This window comes from Polypterus senegalus, chromosome 1 (assembly GCF_016835505.1).
Source record: "Polypterus senegalus isolate Bchr_013 chromosome 1, ASM1683550v1, whole genome shotgun sequence".
In the NCBI taxonomy this organism is placed as follows: domain Eukaryota; kingdom Metazoa; phylum Chordata; class Cladistia; order Polypteriformes; family Polypteridae; genus Polypterus; species Polypterus senegalus.
This window is the reverse complement of record NC_053154.1, coordinates 186,887,492-186,912,419: the sequence shown is the minus strand read 5'-3', so window position 1 is coordinate 186,912,419 and position 24,928 is coordinate 186,887,492. Positions and strand designations below refer to the sequence as shown.

The window sequence follows — 24,928 nt, the reverse complement described above, 5'->3', positions numbered from 1 at the left end:
ACATAGGTGTGAAACACATGCACATGATACAGAATACAAAAACAGAAAAATATGCAAGTGTCAAAACAAAGAAAGTAAAGATGGATATTGGTGATATGTCAGAAGTATGTAAATATTATAAGGCTTTGAAGTTCAAGTCAGAGCCTTGTAGATCGGTAATTCGTGTTGCCATCAGGGAAAAGTTGTATTTATACACAGTGATGAGGCGTATCCAAGATAATTCAAAAATTTGATGTTTAGGAAAAGTGAAATCCACAAACACTACAGGCAAAATATTCGAGTCTACAATAATCTTTTCGCATTTGCATCATTCAATGCGCAAAACATAGATTTACATGATTCAGGACAATATGCTATGAGAATCTGTGGTCCAGCAACAATTAAAGCAACAACAAGTTTAATTTCGAAGAAACCACAATTCGGGCAGGTGTATATTTATGATCACGGAGAAGTGATGCAACATAGCATCGACAGAGTTAAAACGATCTAACGTATTAGAAATTATACAGCCAATAATGGATACAAATCCATACGTCCAAAAGTATCGCACTTTACACGAAATCTATCTGCAAAACATGGACAAAGAAGTTTTCTTGGATTTTTATATGAATCAGAAAGATCATGCACACATATATAATAAACCAACATGTGACGAGTTAGAGTAGATATTCGCGTTTATCTGAAAGCAGAGCATGAATCGACATTTCTGTCTAATAATTCACCACATTCCGATCAATTACTCTTTCGTTTGCTTTTCACAGGTGAAGAAACAGGATGGTCATACAATATGAAACACACGAATTCAGAAAAACGAATAACACCAGCACAATATTTTGGGGCAAAATTAGCGATACGTTCCAATGTATTTAATCCACTTTTGTCATCTCAACGTCTAACGCAACATTACATTATTAATGCATATCTAAAAGTCAAAGCTTATCGTCTCTTCTTTATTAAATCAAATCAAGCAAAACTGGGAATGGAGCATATGCAAGGACTCATTGATCATGTTCAAAATTCAAATATTTATAGTTCAGACAAATTCAAAATAGGTAAAGCAGTAATATTACCATCATCACATCAAGGTAGTCCAAAAGCATTGCAACAGTTACTGTATATCATGATGCAATGGCAATATGCAGAACTACCGGTCGGCCATATTTATTTATTACAATGACGTGCAATCCACAATGGCCAGAAAACCAGAGATTCTTGAAAACAATGCCACCAGCTACGTCGGCTCTGGATATTTTGACTTTCACAAGTGGATTGTTTTATCAGAAAGTCTTAATTTTATTGAATGAACTTGAAATGGTGTTCGGTAAAATCCGAGCATACATTTACACGATCAAATTTCAAAAACGGGGCTTACTTCAAGTGCATTTATTGGTTACTTTACAAAAAAATGTATTTACTACTGATGATTTAGATCGTTTTGTCTGTGCTAAAATTCCAAACAGAGAAACCAATTCTGAATTATGGTACAAAGTCATTGAACACATGTCTCACGGACCTCATTTAAAAGATTCAGCATGTTGGGACTCGAAAGAAAAAAAAGTGTTTAAAAATATTTCCAAAAGCTTTCGTTCAAACAACAGATATAACTAAGACAAAGTTCAAGCATACTTAGATACTCAATACGCACGGTCGAAGTCATTCTGTGAAATTATTACCGATTCATTTACCAGGACAGAATATGGTTCAATTTAAAGAAGGTGAAGAAGCAGATGCTGTACAAGTAGCAAAAACAAAAAAATAATAATATTGCCTTATTTCGAACTAAATAAAAAAAAGACGTAAATGCAAAGGCATATACGTATGCACAAATTCCTCAACAATGCATGTGGCAAAAACAAAAAGGATTATGGCATCCAAGAAAAATTAATTGCAAAAGTGTTGCACGATTACATATTGTATTACGAAAAGATAGTGAACGCTTTCATTTAAAACTGTTGTTAGGAGAATCGAAAGGAGCAACGTCGTATAGAGATGTTCTAATTATAGATGAAAATACGTATGGTACCTTTCAAGAAGTGACTCGAGCAGCTGGATTATGTAAATCGGACGATTATATGTACGAAATGTCTGATGCCACGTCTGTAATGATGCCTGACAAATTAAGACACTTCTTCGTATACTTAATTGTAAAGCATCAACTTCCCCCGTCATAATTATGGGAAGCATTCAAAGGACCGTTATTCCGAAAAGTCAAATGAATTAAACGGCTCTTTCAATCACCAAAGAATTGTTAGGAGCCGAAGATTTAACAATGCAACAATTTGAACTTCCACAAGAAATTAAAGAATCAAAAAGGTACAGAAAGAGATAAAAGCGTATATATTCCACGAGTAACATTAGACACCAAAGGAGACCTTGAAATGCCATTCATATTAAAACGTTTACAGTTCCCCATTAGAATAGCATTTGCTATGACAATTAACAAATCACAGGGACAAACACTCGAAAAAGTTGGTTTATTTATAACAGACAAAGAAACTATATTCACTTATGGACAGTTATACGGTTGCATTGTCACGATGTAAGTCCAAAAACGGAATCAAAATTCAATGCGATCTTGAAGAAAAAATAAATTCCAAATATTGTTTTAACCAAAGTTCTAAAATAAAAGGGAAACTAATGAAACAGAAACAATTCCAAGAAAAAAAAATATATATCGTAAAAGTGTGTATCTGGAAAACCAAACACAGAGGTTGGCAAGCAAAGCAAGCTGGAGGTGTAGCCCCATAGTTTTCATATAAAAAAAAAAAAAAAGTCCTCTTCATTTCATTCCCTTTTTGTTTATGTGGCAGCCTTTCACCTCGCCACCCACCAAGGCATGTTTACTTGTAGCTTGCATTATAAATGATGTATTAAAAATTCAAGCATGTGGGCTATACTTTTAGGTAGTGCTGGCGGCATACCGGTTCATACCGAAAACCCGTTATTTTTGTTACGATATGGATTTTTCTTATACCGTAACACTGGTTTAAATTGCCTAAACAACGTTCGGAATGTGGAGCAGTGGGAAACTGTTTGTGGGGGGGGGGCCTTTTTCACTGCTACACCACTACAAACGCACGTAATGGAGTACATGCGTTAGTGGAGGTATTGTACGGGGCCTTTTTCCACTGCTACACCGCTAAACACGTATGCAATGGAGTACATGTGGTAGTGGAGTTATTGCGCGGTGAAAATGAACAGAGAACATTCCGAAACTGAAGCTGTAGCAGACGATAAAGTTGAACATGATAACACAGAAGAACTTTGCCGAAAAAAAAAAAGGAGTCATTGCCTGGAAATATTTTGGTTTTAAAAGGTCGGATGCCGACCATTATGTCAAAATCTGTGAATACTGTTTCTATACTACTGGATAATACTGTAAGCCAAGTTGTACTTGTTTTATTCCCCCATCCTGTGTAATGTACCTGGGTACTGTGTACTAGTGCGACGACATGTTGACTTTATTCTCAACATTTCCATTTTATTCTCGCCGTTCATGTCGAGATTAAAGTCAACATGTTGACTTTATTCTCGTAATTTGTTATTAAAAGTAGAACATCGTAAGCTAAACTTCATCTTAAAATCAATGTTTAATTTACTAGATTTTCTCAAACCGTCATAAGTTATGCAGCATATTAAATGCTTTGTGTTAAGTCTTCCCTGAGCCAGGTTAATCACTACGTGCTTCTTAAACTGACTTCCTCTTGCACTAAGAGGAGGTGCAGGCAGCTCAGAGAATAAATTAATTTCATGATATTCCTGCTCGCTGAACATTTACAATGCTAAGATAAATATTTGATATAATTTTCATGATGAAATGCATTAAAGCATGTATTAATCATTTTGGGGCACGGTGGCGTGGAGGTTGCACTGCTGCCTCACAGAAAGGGAGTTTCGGGTGTTCCATGCCTTGAATTTGAGTTTTTCTGGCGAGTTTACTTGGCGTGCTTTAGTTTCCTTTCAAATTCATGTAGGAAATGGGGTTTTGTTATGCTATATTGACCATGCTAGTGTATGCATTGCTCGTATCCATCCTGCGATGTGCTGGTGTTCAGGATTTGCTCCTGCCTCACACACAATGCTTGCTGGGATGGGCGCAACCCTGAATGGATGGCATAATTAAACAAGATTTTTTTTTTTTTTCTCTTCTGAACACTCCCTGGTCTAAGTTTATAACTAGTTTTAATTTCACAAAGATGTTTATCATGTGGTGATTGGTTGTGTGGAGAAAGAAAAAGGAAGGATAGGAACCGGGGGTTTGGTACATCAGACAGAGACAGCACGCATGCAATAAAGAAACCTCGCTCAGAACAACATCCATTGAATTTTGTGTTCGTGTTCAGATCACGAACCCAACATTTACACAATGCTTAAGTTAAACCTGTGTGATACCCATTCATACATCCAGTTTTTTGGAGCCATGTCAGACCTGCCATAATGTTCTCTACACTGAATGTACACCTAGGGACCCCTTACTGCGAGGGAGCAGCACTACCGCCACACTACCGTGGATGTTTAATACCTGCTTTAATGCATTTCATCCTGAAAATGATATCAAGTATATATCTTAGCATTCTAAATTTTCAGAGAGCAGGAATATCATGAAGTGAATGTATTCTGTGTGGTGATCGCTGCCTGCGCCTCCTCTTTGGCCAGGTTTATTCTTCACGCAACACATGCTACAGCGGACACTCCTTCTACACAAGCGTTGTACTGTTTATACTTGCACGTGTACTTTATGTAAATCTGGAGGAATCCACAAAGGTGGCAGTGCAAGATATTATCATGGTGAGAACTGGTTCGGCTTCGCTGTGTTGTGAATTGCCTGGAACACCCATTAAATTCCAATGACACCTTACCGCAATATCTCTGAAAACAATGTTTAATGATTAAATCCATCAGTCCAGGGATTTGTCCATTTCAGCTAGCATTGGGCATCAGCTCATGGCAAGGTGAATACAAGCACACACATACACACTGGCATCATTTTAGTTTAACCAAATCTGCATATCTTTGGAAGGAAACCAGAGCACACTATGGAAACCCAGCAGGAAAACATGTAAACTCCAGGCAAGGAATATCAGCGATGCGACTCCCTACAAGACAGCAGCGCTAACGCTCCACCACCGTGTCACCCCCCAAGTGTGTACTTAACAACAGCATTCATTATTTAAAACGAAACTACCAATTTATCTGTAAAATGTCACATACATACTTCAATGCATTTCATCATGAAAGTGATATCAAATATAAATCTAGGGATTCTAAATGTGCAGAGAAATGTGCTGTTTGCCATTGCTGTCAGTACTGGAGGAAGCCCTAGAAAAAAAAAAAGACGGCACAGTAGACGGTATGTGAGACTTTTAAAATGCATCGTGTCATTACGATCAGGAATATGCAACACTTGAATATAAAAGCACCACGAATACATCTGTATGTCAGCATTTTGCTTCACCACTTCGAACCATTCATCAAACATCGAAGCGTGCACACCGATCTCATTGAATCCGCAAAGTGGCTTTCTGTCACATGTGGATAGTAACTAGAGACTCTGGTATCACATTCCAACTTTTAACACACTGTGTACCCCATAAAATGTCAAGATTAAAGTCAACATGTCAACTTTATTCTCGACATATAGGTTTTTTTTCTTCCCCGTGGCCCTAATACAGTTCCGTACGGCTACACCATTAATAGCATTATAAAATGCAAGTTGCAGTTTTTTATTTACTAGCCAACCCGAGGCGTACCATACGTTGCATAATCAGGCCGGTTTTTTAATGATTTTTAAGCACAGGGAGAAAATTAACATTTGGAAAATCGGTAATGTAATAAATCAGCAAGAAAAGCAACATTGTAACAATGCACGGAACGAACCAACACACAATCGTCCGTGACTGAAAACTGGCGGACCGTCCTTGCGCCTTCTCCTGCCAGACGGAGGGATTGGGGTGCACGGTGCGGAGTCTGGAACGGGAGGAGAGTAGAGGGACGTCCATTCAGCTCCTTCTGTCATGCTAGTCTGCTGATTTCTCGTTCAGTATGCACAGCCCGCTCATGTGCCCACCTCCAACTCATCATTGGAGTCATTGTCGACTTTACACAGGCCAGAGACGGACATAGACTTTTCATTGCTCCGTGCGGTTTTGGCTGCTTTTCTATATATAATCCACCAAGACACCCGACCACGGTAGAAGCAAGGTGGGAGAGGGGTGTGTACAAAGGGTTGTGACGCAACCAGTGGGAGCGTATGAGTCGCACTTAGTGGGAATTCCACGGTTTGCAGCCCGAATGGGGTTCAATGGCTTACCCACACCAGGTAGAGACATGCTCAATGTCATGTATAAATTTATTGAATGCTAAAAACCTCTGGAAAGACACGGTTGTCTAAAACGGGTTGGTGTGAGAGTACAACAGTAAGTGAATGAAAAGATGGAACTCTGGAGAGAGAGCAAAATACAACATAATAGTGAACCCGCGGCATAACAAACGCCGCATAATTATTTATTGATGGATGAACACTTCTGGAAAGACACAGTTGTCTAAAAAGGGAGGGTTTTTAGGATACAACAGAAAGTGAATGAAAAGATGGAAATCTAGACTTTTCATTGCTCTGTGCGGTTTTGGCTGCCTTTCTATATATAATCAACCAAGACACCCGACCACGGTGGTAGCGAGGTGGGAGGGCGGTGTGTACAAAGTGCAGGAGCATCTAAGAAGACGCATGTTTGTCGCGGATGCGAATTGCTGTATGTAGCGTGTAAAAAAGTTTGCTATGCTGCGCACGGTTATGCGTCGTAACTGAAAACTCAGTTTTTAAAGACTGCTTACTTCATTATGTTTTAACCTCACATGAATGTTTTAAAGGACCCCATGGGATACCACTCGGTTTTGGCTGCTTTTCTATATATAATCCACCAAGATACCCGACCACAGTAGGAGGGGGGTGTGCACAAAGAGTAGGGACATAATCAGTGGGAGCATATGAGTCACACTTAGTGGGAATTCCACGGCTTGCAGACCGAATGGGGTTCAACAACTTACCCACGCCTCTCTGCGCTGGGTAGACACACGGTCAATCTCATGCATAATTATTTATTGAATGCTAAACACTTCTGGAAAGACAAGGATGTCTAAAACGGGTTGGTGTGAGAACACAACAGTAAGTCAATGAAAAGATGGAACTCTGAAAAGAGCAAAATACAACACAACAGTGAACCAGCGGCATAACAAACGCCGCGTGGCTCAGACATGCATGTGGACTCTTACCACAGACGAAAGTGACGAACTGGGTGGTCGGTGAGTTTTTGCGTCCGGGCGAATGGGCAGGCAGTGTGAATGCCTAGAGAGTGAGGGTAGACGCCGGCCGGTGAAAAAAGACTGTTGGTGGGCAGGGAAACGTCTTCCGTGTTCCTGCAGGAGCATCTAAGAAGACGCATGTTTGTCGCGGATGCGAATTGCTGTATGTAGCGTGTAAAACAGTTTGCTATGTTGCACGCGGTCGTGCGTCGTAACTGAAAACTCGTTTTTTAAAGACTGCTTATTTCATTGTGCTTTAACCTCAGTTGTAAAGGATTGTTTTAAGGATCCCATGGGATACCCCTCGCAAACCATTTTACACGCTGCATATAGCGATTCACCTCCGCGAGAAACATGCCTCTATGAACAGTCAACGTAGCTCGGAGGTGCATGACATTAACCTGACCTGCACTGCATGTGGCCTCTACGACAGACGAACATAAATGACGCCATTTTTTCTGTGTCCTCGCGTCCGAGTTGGTGGGCATGGCCCTGCGAGTTGTGGGCGCCATAGGTTTCTCACTTGTCGGCGGCTTAGTGAATCCACGCCCCTTCCGGCGTGCTTTCTTCTTTTTTTTTCTAATATATATATATATATATATATATATATATATATATATATATATATATATATATATATATATATATATATATATATATATATCAAAAGAATTAAAGGAACACTTTTTAATCAGAGCATAGCATAAAGTCAATGAAACTTATGGGATATTAATCTGGTCAGTTAAGCAGCAGAGGGGGTTGTTAATCAGTTTCAGCTTCTGTGGCGTTAATGAAATTAACAACAGATGCACTAGAGGAGCAACAATGAGATGACCCCCAAAACAGGAATGGTTTAACAGGTGGAGGCCACTGACATTTTTCCCTCCTCATCTTTTCTGACTGTTTCTTCACTAGTTTTGCATTTGGCTACAGTCAGTGTCACTACTGGTAGCATGAGGCGATACCTGGACCCTACAGAGGTTGCACAGGTAGTCCAACTTCTCCAGGATGGCACATCAATACGTGTCATTGCCAGAAGGTTTGCTGTGTCTCCTGCACAGTCTCAAGGGCATGGAGGAGATTCTAGGAGACAAGCAGTTACTCTAGGAGAGCTGGAGAGGGCCATAGAAGGTCCATAACCCATCAGCAGGACCAGTATCTGCTCCTTTGGGCAAGGAGGAACAGGATGAGCACTGCCAGAGCCCTACAAAATGACCTCCAGCAGGCCACTGGTGTGAATGTCTCTGACCAAACAACCAGAAAGACTTCATGAGGGTGACCCAAGGGCCCCATGTCCTCTAATGGGCCCTGAGCTCACTGCCCAGCAGCATGCAGCTCGATTGGCATTTGCCATAGAATACAAGAATTGGCAGATGCACCACTGGTGCCCTGTGCTTTTTACAGATGAAAGCAGGTTCACCCTGAGCACGTGACAGAAGTGAAAGGGTCTGGAGAAGCCATGGAGAACATTATGCTGCCTGTAACATCATTCAGCATGAGCAGTTTGGTGGTGGGTTAATGATTGTCTGGGGAGGCATATCCATGGAGGGTCACACAGACCGCTACAGGCTTGACAAAGGCACCTTGGCTGCCATTAGCTATCAGGATGAAATCCTTGGACCCATTGTCAGACCCTATGCTGGTACAGTGGCTCCTGGTGCACGACAATTCCTGGCCTCATGTGGTGAGAGTATGCAGGCAGTTCCTGGAGGATGAAGGAATTGATACCATTGACTGGCCACCACACTTTCCTGACCTCAATCCAATAGAACACCTCTGGGACATTATGTTTTGGTCCATCCAATGCCACCAGGTTGCACCTCAGACTGTCCAGGAGCTCAGTGATGCCCTGGTCCAGATCTGGGAGGAGATCCCCACAACACCATCTGTCATCTCATTAGAAGCATGCACCGATGTTGTCAGGCATGTATACAAGAACACAGGGTGCTGCAAAGTGCTGCGTACAATTTTGAGTTGCTGCAATTAAATTTTGGCAAAATGGACTAGCCTGCCACATAATTTTTTCACTCTGATTTTTGGGCGTCTTTGAATTCAGGGCTCTGTAGGTTGATCATTTTCATTTCCATCAAACGATGTGGCATCCTTTCGTTCCTAACACATTACCCAGTCTATATCAGTATAGATATCCAGGAGGATTTCTTTTTCCCATTGAGATCTGATGTGTTTTCAAAGTGTTCCTTTAATTTTTGAGCAGTATATATATATATATATATATATATATATATATATATATATATATATATATATATATATATCTTGAAACAAGGTCCATATTAATGCAATTTGCCTAAATGATGGTTCAGTTGGTAAAGATGTCATCACCAAGTTGCACTTGTTTTATTTTAATTTGGTGAATACTATGTAATGCACCTGGGCTTGAAGTCTTGAAGTAATAGTAGCATTACTAGAAGTTGCACTATTTATTTTATTATTATTTATTAGTTTAAATATTATGCAGTTTAAATGATGGGAAAGTTGTTTAAAAAGTCACTTTAACATATCAGTGGACAGAAATTGTTAACATTAACAGAAACTGTAGTTGGTTTACAAAAAATATTTCCTATTTATTCCTCTTCTAAGACATGTTCAGTGCAATACAACTTTTGACAAGTGCCTCTGGATATTTTACGAAGTCTAAATGCCTCTTTGGGTGGTTGAAAATATGTTGTCAAAATATTAGTTTAAGTTGTTTGCAAAATTTGTTCAATAAAAATGTTCTATATTTTGACTGCAACTGTCATGCATTGCGATTCCTTCTCTTCATTAGTGCCACCACCTTGAAAACTATCACTTTATGGGGCCATGCAAACCTGTATTAATACTTGTGTCCACATTAAAATATTTTTTTTGCACAATGTACAATTCTAATGACAGTGGAATAGGTTATTCTTAGCCAGTCTACTGCAGTAATTGCAGTGGAAAATGTGGTTAACATCCACTCATGGATTGGGGAAAAAAATACTGTTGAATACCGTGAAACAGGTATAATTTTGAAAAATACCATGATGTAGAATTTTGGTCATACCACCCAGCACTAATTTTAGGTCATAATTCCCTTAATTTTTTAAACACATGAAAACATTTTACTCATATTATGCTATTGAAAGAAAGACCTAACAGAATTGGAAAGACAGTGCGAGGAAAGAAAGGCTCAGGTCATCTAGCGACTCATGGAGCAGGACTGGAAAATGTAAAATAGCACCTTCATATGACATTTTATTTTCCTGTGGAAAGAGAGATTTACTTTTTTGTCTTCCATTTCTACTAGCAGTAACTGAAAAGCTGCTTTGTCGTAGGACCTACAACTACACATTGCTTAACACAAGTGACTGAGTACCATTTTCCTCAGGTTTCTCGGGATTTATCTTTTTCTCCATTTTACCACAAACTATAATGTGGCAATGGCCTCTATATTTTTCATTTTAATTTCATATCCCAAGTATGCACATTTTTAAGCATTTTAGCTGAAAGAGGATGCCTTATTAAAACACCTATAGACATATGATTTATTTTATAATATTTTACTCCAGCACTTCCAGCATTCCCGCTGCATACTTGCTTTCTGCGGTAAAACTGCACCTACATTAGTCAAAGCAAAGATGCATGTATTCTTCCCTCAGATTGAGCAAAGAATAAAATCAAATAAATCAGAAAAATTTAAATATACTAAATAATAGCCAGCATGAGTTTATGACAGGAATGTCCTGCCAAACCAATCTATTGAATTAATTTTAAAAAGGCAACCGGAATAGTTGACAAAAAACAAAGCATACAACATAATTTATTTTGGGGAAAAAAAAAAAAATTGATACAGTCCTACACCAAAGATTCATTCTGAAACTGGAAGCTGTAGGCATCACAGACAACCTACAAAACTAGATACTTAGCTGGTTAAACGGCAGGAGACGAAGAGTACAGATACCATACTCCACATGGAGCAAAGTCATCAGTGGAATCCCTCGGGAGTCCATTACTTTCTCCCCGATTTATATTAATGATATTGCTTCCAGTACAGTTAGTAAACTTGTGCGATTCACAGATGACACTAAAACTGGAGTGATGGCAGACACTGAGGAAGCAGAAAGGAAAATTCAAAAAGATCTGGACAAATTTCAAAACTGGGCGAACACTTGGAAAACACAATTTAATGTAGAAAGGTGCAAAGTGCTACACATGGGCAAAAAAAACATAAATTATACATTCATGATGGGAGACACACTCATACAGGCAGTAACCTCTGATTTAGGGAGAGATATTTTTATATACTGTATATATCTACACACACACACACACACACACACACATTTTCCTCAACTAAGCAAAGTACAGAAGCAATTAAAAAGGCAAATAAAAAGTATGGTTATATCATAAAAGCTGCTGAATATAAGTCAGGGGACATTATGCTCACATTATATAATGCACTAGTATTACTGCATCAGAAGTATTGTGCGCAGTTCTGGTCACCACAGTACAAGAAAAGCATAGCAGCACTTGAAGCTGTGTAGAGGAGACCAACCAAGTGTATCCTGGGACTGAAGGATATGTCCTCCTCTGACAAACTCAAAGAATGACAACCTAGTCTCGAGTAGAGAAGATTGCATGTGGACCTAATCCAAGTATTTTAAATCTTCAAAGGCACTGATAGAATGTTGTTGGATCTACTTTTTCAGCCTATGGGTAAATCATGTACTTCAGAACATCAGTGGAAATTAAGGTGAAGTGCATTTAAGACTGAAGCCAGGAAGTACTTTTTTTACACATAGAGTTCTTGGACTCTGGAACCTAGCTACAGAGACATGTATTTGAAGCAGAAACCGTAACATTTAAGAAGAATCTGAATAAGATACTGTATTGGGATTGGGATAGTTATTAGCTAAACAATACGGGCTTGATGGACTGAATGGTCTCCTCTCATTTATCAAATTGCATATGTTTCTTATGAATCTATGATAAACAAGAATTCTCTCAGAAAGGGCTTGCTGCTCAAAAGTAGAAACTCTTCTGCTTTAAAGTATTCATTTAATCTTTAAGCTTATTTCATGTTAATTACCCCATACAGTGCTCTTGTAACACACATCAAAAGATATTTTTTTTCCTTTAATTTATAGGTAATGCTTTACTTAACACAAGTTTATGAATGTAAGCCACAATTGTGAAATACTTCGGACTTCAAAAATGCAGAACTTACCTCTTATACTATATGTATGATCATGATTCTGTCTTCTATTGTTAGAATATAAAGTTTATTAAAAGAACCTACTCTTTCTTCTTTGGTTTCACAGTATGTATACTTGTGTAAATTCTCCAATATAAACACTATAAAATCACATCCTCAATTCACCAATCAATATATCAAAAAATTGTTTCTGTGAGTTGAAAAATAATTGAGAAGTCCAAATGTGGCAAATTACCATTAAATGAATGTCATTATCTTGTTGCAAAAGTTACTACACTGCAATGAAATCAGGGGTGGTTTTCTTTTGCAAACATTATTTTAAAATTTTCCTACTAACATTTCTGTTCTGATAAATAAGAATCATATCTGCAACAGACAACCAGTTTACATTTTATAAAACACTTAACATTGACATGCACATAAGAAAAAAATTAATGATGAATGTAACAGTATGCGATTTGCTGATAATAACTAAATTGAAAAGGTATGCTTTTTTTTTTTTTTTAATTCCCTAATATCAAGAGATCTTATACACTTTTATACAGCTTGGTCCAAGCTGTTAAGATAATTTACAGCTTTTGGTTTGCCAATGTACCCTACAGCTAATTTGCCATTATTACTCTCCAATTCTAAGGTCAAGTATTTTTGTTATGGGTATGGTCAAACAGCATATTTCTATAGCGGTCTTTACCATCTACTCCAGTTTAACACATGTGTAATCTTTAATTTAAATTATTAAAATAATTATTAAAATATTGAGGATGACACTTTATATCAACAGCATCAGGTTGGGGAGGGTAGTCCAGAGTTCCCTCTCTCTACTAAGATCTTCAAGAAACTTTTACCGAATTCATAACTGTTTGCTAACTGTACTAGAATCAAAGGGCATCTACACTAAACGTTCAAATCAGATCAACTCACACCTTAAAGCTTAAGCAAAAGCTGCAGCTCTATACATAGCCACATATAAAAAGTACACCATGTTGTAGAAACCCATTTCAGCCCACCATTAACAGCAATCTTATTAATTTTCAGCATGGGCTAAAACTTATGATCTATAAAACACACTATGAAACCCTTAAAAGGTTTGTTCTCATAAGAGATACTGACTGGAGATTGTTTACTACTTCTTTGCTTTCAACTGGCCATATCTGAATATTCATAATGAGCATATATAACAGATCCTTTCAGATCAATCAGTTTTAATGTGTATTGTTTTACTCTGTAATTTGTATTTATATTTCTGTAATTTTTTACATTTTATTGCACACTTAAAATGTATTACTGTGCTCTAAGCATGCACTCAGTAAAGAGTGCTATATAAAAGTACAAAATTAATTCAATAACTTGTTTTACCGCAGTGTACCAGCGCACTGTCCATTCTATCAATCCTAACGATTCTTGCCCAATACGATGTTAGGATCAATATTCTCTTGGAAGGAACATCCTTGACGAACTGATCCAAGTTAACGTGCCAGTGTAAATGCATTCAGATATACAGGTACTCTTACTTCCATTACAGAAATTATCTAAAATAATCATAAATATGAACAGCATTTACTGAGACGCTCGTGGTGACCCACGCAGGTAGGCTGGACTCAGCTGTGAAATTAGAGGTGGCAGGTATGTGTCAGACACAATCTGATGAAAAATTGAATGTTTAAGAAATTACATTACACGTAATTGACTATCAGCAAGCATCCAAGACGTGTTAAAATCTACATTCTCAACTACCCTGTATGAATGCAGAAATGTGTGGGGTACTTAGCTTTGTAGAAAGCAAAATGTATCATTAGTAAAGTTCTGACTCATTTACTCAGACGCTGCAAGCAGAAAATGGCTGTATTCCCTGCATCACAAACTCAAGTCAGCTAAAAGTAAGTCGTCTTTAATATTTGGCTTTGGCGTTATTATTTCACGCGTTTTCATTATCGCTTCTTATTCGCGTACTTAACTGAGAACAGGACTGAAACACAACCGCGCTTTTGTCTTATTATTTATTTGAATGTGATTATTTGGATGCCAATTCACCTGTTGGCTGTTTTCCCATTTCATAATACTTGGTTAGCCTGCTGACTGAAGACGTATGAGGGCGACACGGCGCACCTTTCGCCAGCCCAAAAGAGATGCCAGCTCTGGCCATAGTGCACCATACTTGACCCCCTCGTAGGTCACATCCGTAGCACCTCACAAGATTGACGTCCGATGTGCAAACTGTTCCTGTGACTGCAGTCATGGAAACTGATTGCTAACAAAGCTTAAAGCGAGAAAAGACGCACGAATATTACATGGACTCGAGGCTGGGAATCTTACTGGCAAGCACTGACGGCCGCTCCAGGGAACCTACCTGTCTGTCAGTCTGCTGTGCGGCGCTGCTCCTTCTGGTCTCTGGTGCGGGGGAAGTCCTGTCTCCTGTCCACTGGGACTCCCCCTTCCCATTTGCACGTGTTCTCCAAATGAAATGTTTTTTTTAATCCACAACGTTAAAGCTCATTTTTGTCTTTTGGGAAAGAGCGTATTCACGACAAGAGCTGAAACAGCACAGTCGTTCCCTCACTCGCACTAACGCACTCACTTACTCAGCGCTCATCTCTCTTCCCGGGTTGTAGATTAGGAGCGTCACGCTCAATCTGCCCTGTTTGCACATGCTCCCTCGCCGCCGCAAACCCACTCTTAAAGGGCCAGAGCACATGTCGCCGGAAACAAAGGAAACCTGTGGAAGGAAGACGGTGCCAACTTCAATCTCGTGCCACACATTCCGGTAGAAGCATCATCGCCGAGGCATCTGCAGCCAATGATGAGAACTTTCGTTATTATAAGAAATGTGGAATGAAACGATACCTGCGAAGGCGTGTCTTTTATGCAGATGACTTATTTATTAAATAACTTATGTATGTGTTTTTATATATTCAGAAGTACTGTTAAGTATTCATTCTTCGTCGCCCGGTAAACGAATCATTAAAACCTAACAACTATCTCGCATTGCTAAAGAGATAAACTTATTAAGAAGCGTGCCTGTGCGCTTTTAATCCATTTCCTTGGATCTCACTATTACGCAAGTTTTCGGTCCACGCCGTTTCCTAACGAAAAGCCAATTCACGCTGCTGATAATTATAGAGGTTTCAGTTATGTTAATTGGGAAATCTAATTTGTCAATAGATGCGATGACTGTGCCCTATGATGCACTAACGCTATATCCCTAGGATAGGTCTCTGCCTCTAGGTCAGTAAGGCAGCGCACTTGCGGTTAGATTAACCAAGTTTAGCAAATGGGTGGATGGCAATTATCATGTTCACATTCAGTGGCGTTAGTAATTTCAACCACATTTTTTTTACATTACTCATAATATCAACAAAACGTCAGAGCCTCTGCATATTAATTGCACTCACTCAGTGTTATTTCTCTTACTTCTTTCTAGAGGTTAATGCAAGCAAGTACTGTACATTATGATGACTAGCCTCTGCAGGACACATACAGTAGTGAATAATTGTTTTGGCAGTGAAACTAGTTTTTTGTTTTGCAAAATTTGAGGCTTCACTATTTGTGGTGGCAATTCACATTGTTTTTATATTAGTGTGCAGAGTGATCAGATGCATATTAATTCACTGCAAACACCTTTATTAGCATAAAAAGTTAACTTTAAAAAAAAAAAACATTTTCACTTATTTTGGTCCTGGCACAAAATGATCAGCTAAAAGTTTCCAGCAAGTGCTAGGACCATCTCCTCCTGAGGAGTCAGCTACAGAATTGTGTTGCCACCAGGGCAGAGCTTGGTCAGTATTGGTAGCAGGTGGGTGTGAGTGCATCTGCACACACAGTGAGTTTAAGATTTTTGGCCAATGGCCATGTGTCAAGAAGGGCAGCAAAGAAGCCAGTTCTTTCCAAGAAAAACATCAAGGGTAGAATGAAATGATGCAGGAAGTACAAGGACTGGACAGCAGAATACTAGTGCAAAGTTATTTTTTCAGATGAATCCTCCTTCACACTGTTTGGGACATCTGGAGAATCAATTGTCCGGAGAAGGAAAAGATGAATGCTACCATGAGCCCTGCGTTGTGCCAACAGTGAAACATCCTGAGATAATCCATGTGTGGGGTTGCTTTTCATCCAAGGTAGTGAACCCACTCACAATTCTGCCCAAGAACACCGTCATAAATAAACAATGGTATCAAAACGTCCTCCAAGAGCAACTTCTCCAAACAATCCAGGTGCAATTTGGTGCCAACCTGTGTATTTTCCAGCATGATGGAGCATCATGTCGCAAGACAAAAGTGATAACGAAGTGGCATGGAGATCATAACATTGAAAGTATGGACCCGTGGCCAGAAAACTCCCTAGATCTTAATCCCATTGAGAACCTGTGGTCACTTCTCAAAAAGATAGTGGACAAGCAGAAGTCTATAGATTGTGATCAACTCCAAGCACAACAAAGGTAAGAATGGATCAACATCAGTCAGTGTTTGGACTAGAAGCTGATATCCAGCATGCCAGACCGAATTGCAGAAGTTAAGAAGAAGAAGGGTCAACATTTTAAATATTGACTCTTTACACAAATTTGATGTATTTCCCAAAAAAAGCCTCTGAAACTTATGAAATGTTTACAGTTGTTCTTCAGTACAGCATAGAAACGTAAAAAAATAACTTGAAAATGCTGAAGAAGCAAAGTTTGCAAAACACAGCATTTGTGTCACTTCCAAAACTACTGTAGCTGTTTGGCCTCATTATTAACTAAACAAATCAGTAAGTAAGGATTATATTTCAAAAAGTAAGTGGACAGCAACATTAAAACAAAAAAGTGATATTAAATGGACTCTTGTTTTCAACTTTACCTTCAAAGGCGTATGAACAGAGAGAACTCTACAGACTTAGAGAGCTGACCTGCATCACATTTAGTTAATTCCTTTTCAAAATTGTGGAAGATAAACAGCAAACTTTTAGAAAAAAAGTGAAGGGACTAATGTTTAGAAAACTAAAACCAACTTAACTGGTAATTTCTGAAACTGGATACGCTGCGCTATAATGAGTTAATAAAATTAAATGAAAAAAATCAGTTAACAATAGAGAATAGATTTGACTTACAACATTTTATGCAATGAAAACCTACAGCTACAGTCTCTGTCACCAAAGTGTGAGAATCACTGCTCTAAGAAAGAAGTTCCTTCTATGTTTCTCCTGTAACAGAGTCTCTGATGTTACTGTTCTATCTCTTTATTTATTTTGGTTGTCACTATTTCTGCTGCTTACACATTACTACTAATTCGTTGTTTTATAATTCCTCCTTTAAACATCTGAACACTTAGTTTGTTGATATTTGGGTTCAAGTAGGAGTCATATTTCTCAATGAAACCCTCAAAGGAGGTATTAGGACACTACAACAGTCGTGTCTTTATTTTTTCTCAAGCTTCATTTCTACCACACTTTCAATTAGTTCCTGAATGGAAAAAAGCATTTTTCTACCTCTGGAGACATACAAGCTGTGTGTTTTTCAACCAATTTACCACTCCACTATCTTACAAATCTGCTACATTATTACTTGAAAGTTGGTTTAGCCATACTATTGTTAAACTGGCTACATACTTCTGTAGTGTAACTTTTATGGACTGTGTTCATATTGATACATAAGTTGATTTTTGTCCTGGAGAGTTCCAATGAGATGAACCCTTACATTTGTAGCAGTCCTTGTATCATCTAATTTTCTGAAACAGCTTTTCCTGGTAAGCGTTGCAGTGGCAGCAGATCAAGCAGGTCAGCCTAGACTGTTGACCAATAATTTAGAAAAAATGCATCATATTTAAAATATTGTTTAATATACAGTGTACAGATATGTGTTTGAAATTCGTGGGACTACTTATGTGTATGTCACTATGAAGTACAGGTGGAGTTTTAACTTTCTATTTTTTCAGTAATTGCTACATTTTTATACACAAACAAAACATATTCAACTCTATTCAGTTCTCAGATTTTGAAAAATGTTCAATTTTAATTAATCATAAGCTGAATATTGTCCAGTGATCCAGAGAAGAATCAGGTTTTTCTGTGCAGCTTATGGTGCCTTTTTTCCCCAGAAGGTTACTTAGGTGTTCACTAAGGACCATTTCATTTGTAATTTGTAGCCACTGCTGAGTTTACTATGATACTCAAGAATGTATAGAGACAGCAAAAAAAAAAAAAAATCAAATAGATTCCTTCCATTATCTGAATTTAGCACATGTATGTGGGTTCACAGTACTAGAGAGACAGATTCTGGGACATCTTCTAAAATTCTTGCCACCCTGCGTAGGTTGTAATTTTAGAGAAATAATACTAAGATTCTTTAATAAATCAGCTATAAATTTGGAGGGAGTTCTTGTCAAAATGAAGAATAGGGTTAGTATGACTGCTGCTTCTTTGCTGCTTTTGAAGTCATTAAATGGCACAGGCCAAAGCTGTGGTATCTAGCATATGAAAATGTCATTCTTTCAGCAGATGCTCCTGTTACTTTGCCTTGTAGGCAATTTTGTTGGCATATGTTTTTGCAACAGGTTGGTGTGATACTTTAAGAGTAATTATAAATTATAAATAAAATAAGCAAATGAAAAGAGCTAGATGTCTCAGAGTTAACAAACTAAAATACCACCCAGGTGTCCTGTTGGAACTGGGTGGTCCTTCCTCTGCAGAAATTTCACATACAGCATACTGTAAATGTGCTACCACCTGACACTATCCAGAGCCCCAAGCAAAAGAATAAAGATTAAACATATAATAGGTTTTGTTTATCAAAATAAATGTAAGCCAGATGCCAACTGTAGGAGAAATACATTCAAATAAAACAAAAGGATATTTCCACACCCTATATGAAGTTACATACTGTAAATAATTGCTTTACATTTTTTTCTATCTGTATGGAAAAGATGAACATGTTTTCATTCCACACCAAATAATCTAATATGTATTTTTTTCAGATTGTTGCTTTCTTCCCACCAGGGATCTATAAATTCTGCCTTACTTCTTAAGGTTTTATGAGCTATTCCAAGTAACAGCCACACCATCATTTCTGGAGTGTACCATATAGTGCCTCTTTTTCTTTTAGAGCCATTGCCTACTGACAGGTTTGTACACATCACTAGGATTTCAAAATATCTCAGCAATCTGCAAGGTAAGATTGGCAAGATGCAATTGCAATACATAACTATTGGTACATAAACTGATTTTTGTCCTGGTGAGTTCCAATGAGATGAGCCCTTATGTTTGTTGCAGTCCTCATCTCATTTCATTTTCTGAGACAGCTTTTCCTAGTAAGAGTTGAAGTGGCAGCAGATCAAACAGGTCAGCCCAGACTGTCAACCAATAATTTAGATAACAGTGCTTCATATTTAAAATATTATTGAATATACAGTGTACAAATATGTGTTTGAAATTCCTCTGGCTTTTTACATATACCTTGCCATTAAGTACAGGTTGAACATTAACTTTCCATTTTCTCAATAATTATTAAACTTGCATACACAAACAAAACATAAGACCCTATTCAGCTCTCAAATACTGAAAAACGTCCCATGTTAAACATAAGGAAATAAATTAAGTGATGCTTTGTATCCACTTAATTTTCTTATTGTAAGGATATTGACTGTCTTTGCATTTTGCTCACAGAGCTTCATTGCAGCTCAAACATAGATGAACTTTGACAGGAGCAAACAAAGCATCTGCAAGAACCTGCATATAATGTGTGATTTCAACACACCAAACCAATTTTTATCACTTTAATATCTGTCTGTGTATTTTAAATTCAGTAAAAGTCTGTCTTCAAGTTCTCCAGTTAGGTGGAGTTGTGGGGATAGTTCTGGTTTGCAGGAGTACTTAATATTAATATGACATTGTTTGCAAATTGAATTTTCCTATTGAGTTATTTCTTCACTGTAAGACTGTAAAAAACAAACAAATCCAAATCTTCATTGTAAGTGTGGTCAGAGCACTTAATAAAGGAATTTATCTCTGCAGCAATAGTAAACTTTGTGGCGCAATGTATGTTGGACTGTATTTTGTATTGCATGTACCAGTAAAATGCAATAGTTTTTTGATTCAGCATATGGTGCATCAAAGTGTTACCAGTGCTGCACAGATTCTCACATTTGTACAAGGTGCACAAAAAAAAAACGCAATACATGCCCTTGTGATATTGGTATTTCACCATAAAAAAAATATTGCAATAGTTTTATATATTGACTCTTTGTCCATCTCTAATACATACATTCTCAAATCTACTTGAATTATAGAAAGGGCTCTCTTTTCCTCTTATCTATAAACTCCATCCTTAACATGCTTCTCCCAATATATCCAGCATCTCTCCTCTGCACATGTTCAAACCAACACAGTCTTGCCTCTCTGGCTTTGTCCCCAAACCTGAGCTGACCCTCTAATGTACTTTTTCCTAATCCTATCCATCCTCGTCACAACCAGTGCAAATCTTAACATCTTTATCTCTGCCACCTCTAGCTATGTCTCCTGTCATTTTGTCAGCACCACCATCTCCAAACCATATAACATAGCTGGTCTCACTACTGTCTTGCAGACCTTACCACTGTAACCCTTCCCTTGTATATATCCTATACCACTCTTACATACTTCTCTGCCACTCCCAACTTCCTTATACAATACCACCACTCCTCGCTAGGCACTCTGTCATATGCTTTCTCTACAAAGTCCATAAAGATTCAATTCAACTCCTTCTGGCCTTCTCTATACTTCTCCATCAACACCCTCAGAGTAAACATTGCATTTGTAGTTCTTTCCCTGAAATAAAACCTGATGCAGACTGCAAAAAAAATTGCACCTGGGGGAAAATGTATTGCATGGAATAGCTTAAAAACAAAAACGTAAATATCTACAGTCCAGGTTTCAATGCAATTGAGAATTCATGGCTGGACTTAAGAAAAGCTGTTCACTCACGATCCCCATCCAACCTGACAGAACTTGAGAAGATTCTGCAAAAAGATCAGAAAACTGCAGTATTCTGATGTGCAAAGTTGATAGAGACTTGTCCACACCAAGTTTGTAATTGCTGCCAAATGTGCATCTACTAAATACTTGAAACAGGGTGGTTTAAAGGCCAAATTCTAACTACCCCAGAGCACCCACATTGTGAAAAACAACATTCTGCAGTCAAAGGGCAGCAATTTCTTTTGGATAAAGATATCTGGAAACAGGTTCATCTTACGTGATATTCCATCCAGTCTTAAGGAGACTACAGATATATAGAAGAGAAAGGAAATGGGAATTTCTTAGATAGATAGATAGCAATTACTATAATTAATTAGCAATGTCAGTGAATAATATGAAAGAAACATCGACAACTCTTACAGGACAGTGCCTTTGTAAAATAACATCTAAATTTAAATTATTTTATCTAAATTTAGAGAATGATGGGATACCTCTTTACTGGTGGGCAGACCATTCCAGATTTTAGGTGCCCTCTAGCTAAAAGCTATGTCATCTAAATAAAGACTTGTAAATCTACTGCTTGATAGACTTCCTTAGCAAACACTACATTGATGGATTGAAGGGCAGAGGTCCACATGACCAGTCATCCAATTCTTCCATGTGGAACCTGAAAACCATGAGGACTGATTTAGATCATTTATGTTGGGTAGAATGTCTAGTGGGGGGTGGGTGGTCTCATGGCCTTGGAACCCCTGCAGATTTTGTTTTTATCTCCATCCCTCTTTTTTTGTCTGTCCTCCCTGGTCATCTGACCTTACTTTATTCTTTGTTAATTAGTAATGCCTAATTTTTATTTTTTTTTTCATTCTTCATCTTGGAAAGCACTTTATGCTACATCATTTGTAGAAAAAACATGCTATACAAATAAATGTTGTTGTTTTCCCTTAAAATCATTGTGCAAATTATGCCATGACATTTGGATAAGCTATAAACTCACCATTATTATTATTTTGAGTGGCTAGTGACACACTTCTCATCACAAAAAAAATATGGTCGACTCCTGAGGTGAAGGAACTTTTAGTAAAACTTGATCAGGCCTATATTTACTCATATTTTTGAATTTGAGTTGATATTTAATTATTTTAATTTAAAAGGGATAACCCCAAATGCACACACAAATGTTTCACAAAGGATCTATTCAAGAGAGTGTATTTAGTATTTAAGGTGACGAAGGCCCTCCTGGCAAACCCTCCACATTCTGTAATCATGTCTTAATTCACAACCAAACAAATGTCTTCAACAGCATTCATTTATACTATTATTAGATATCTCCTTGGCATTTACACAAGCAATCATTTTTATGTCTTCTTACCAAATGCTTTTGAAAAGTGTAAGAATGACAAATAAGCCCAGAACAACTGTTGTTCCAACTAATGGAAGTCTAAAAAGCCTTAAATGTGCTCATTGGATATAGCATACTATCAGCCATTCTTACTAAAATACTGCTGCCATCAGGTTTGGCAAAGCTGCCCCCGAGATGAAAATATGATCCTTCACCTATCCATTTGGTTATATTTTATCTAATTTTCTATCCTTTCTAGAACCTTTAATTGGATTAAAGTAAAGGTAAACTTTGGCTTGCAAAAACAGGCAATTTACATAAGTTTTATTTGAATATACAAATAAGTAAAAAATAGAAGAATATGAAACAGAAAAAGTAGAGAATGCTTGATATTGGTAACGTATTCCAAGAGCAATTATAGCAAAAACAACTAGCACTGAGAAAAGAAGAGTAGGATTTTATATAAAATACAGTACACTGCCTCACGGAGATTCAGAATGATGACAAAATCAACTCATTTGAAGGAAGCAATGAAATCAACAAGAGCAAGTATGGCATCAGTCTTTACTCAAATTCCCTGCTTCACTGTTCAGTGATTAATTCAAAATTGTGCTTGTCAGTGATGTCATAACTCAATGACTTTGGATACAAAACAAATACTATCTATTTAGACTTTTCATCTACTTTCTCCACTGAGTCAAATGGCATAGCATTAATGGATATTTTCTATAGTTTGATTATATTCTTAGCCATAAAGAAAGCTGATCAAAGAAGCATGCTAATATTCTGATATATAAACACAGGTATAAATAAATGCCCTGACTGTATGAATCGGATAAAATCACTGGTTCTTCACCTTATGTGAACTGTTGCATCGTAGCTAGGTTGATAATAAATATACAGTTACAGGAGTATGTAATGGAATAGTACTACATTGTGACTCCAGACATTTCTAAGGTTTGAGCTTCTCTTGACATAAAAAAGATAATTGCCACAAATATGGCTTTTTGTGAGCCGTTGCAATGATATGTGCTATGAACCGCATTGTATTCCACAAGTTTAGACAGTGACACTGTTACAGTACATCTTTACTAAACGTGAAATTTATTTTACATGGTTGTTTGAATTCAGTTTAGTACTCTGACACAGCTTGAATATGTGGTGATATACAGTGTATTTGCAATGTTAAAACTGGAATATATAATAAATCTCTATCAGTCTTTTTTGCCCACTAAAGCACGGCTGGCCAGTTGTGCTAATTAGGGATCACAATGATAGGAGGCTTTTGTTCCAAATTGTTCTATTTTTTTAAGCCAATTCTTATGGCATCATGTTATTATTATGTTGTATCAAAAATTCATAACAATTAAAGTTTAATTGTTTTGTGAAACACAACACTATGTGCGTCAATTTGTCAATTTTTTTTCTAGTTGTTTTCTTTCTAAGATATTACTAATGACGGTCATTCACGGGCTTAAAACATTCTAATAGTTCTAAAACTATTTTTTCTTAAATTTTAGAAAAAACTTTTTTGAAAACATTCAGTATTTATGAGAATTTTAAGTCTGGCTTTCATCCTGATCACTCTCTAGCAGTAAAACATCTGCTTATTACAATCCCACAAACAAAGCTCTACCATCCCAGCCACAAATACTACTTTAAATCTCTTTCTTTGTTTCTCAAATTATGTCACCTGTGTAATGGTGAAACAGCTTCTGTAAGGAAGCATCCCAAATGAATGTGGTTTTTTTTTTATTTTCAATGGTTCATTTCTTTTTCAAGTTCTTAACAGACTCTCTCTGTCAAGCCCAAAGCATACCCCACAATATTAATCACCCCAAGCAGAGGACCAGGAAATCAATACACTTTTCACCCTAAGACTTACTCAGCATAACAATTTTTGTATTATGGAGAATTCTTTCATCAGGAAAGCTTTTGCTAAACCTACTTATGATTGTCTGCTGATGACTTATACTATTCAAGCACTTTGTCCATATCTCCCTTCACAAAATTCACAGCCACACTCGCAACCATGGGATATTATAGTGTTGTAAAAATAAAAAAAAAGAGTTTCTGCATAATTTGTCTTCAAAATCTCTGTTGTCACACATGTGCACATGGGAGGCAGCTAAAGGGCTTGAACAGTGACAATTCCATGTCTGACTTGGGGGTGG

General features: G+C 37.6%; 1 protein-coding gene across 2 annotated transcripts in view; it reads right to left on the bottom strand.

Moving 5' to 3' along the window:
- tnk2b (tyrosine kinase, non-receptor, 2b) overlaps positions 1-15,143 on the bottom strand; it is a 402,816-nt gene extending 387,673 nt beyond the window's left edge. For both annotated transcript variants that reach the window (XM_039764482.1, XM_039764485.1), the window contains exon 1: positions 14,844-15,143. The gene's annotated coding sequence lies outside the window, so the exon portion shown is untranslated. The remainder of the gene's footprint in view (positions 1-14,843) is intronic.
- Positions 15,144-24,928: the final 9,785 nt, after the last annotated feature.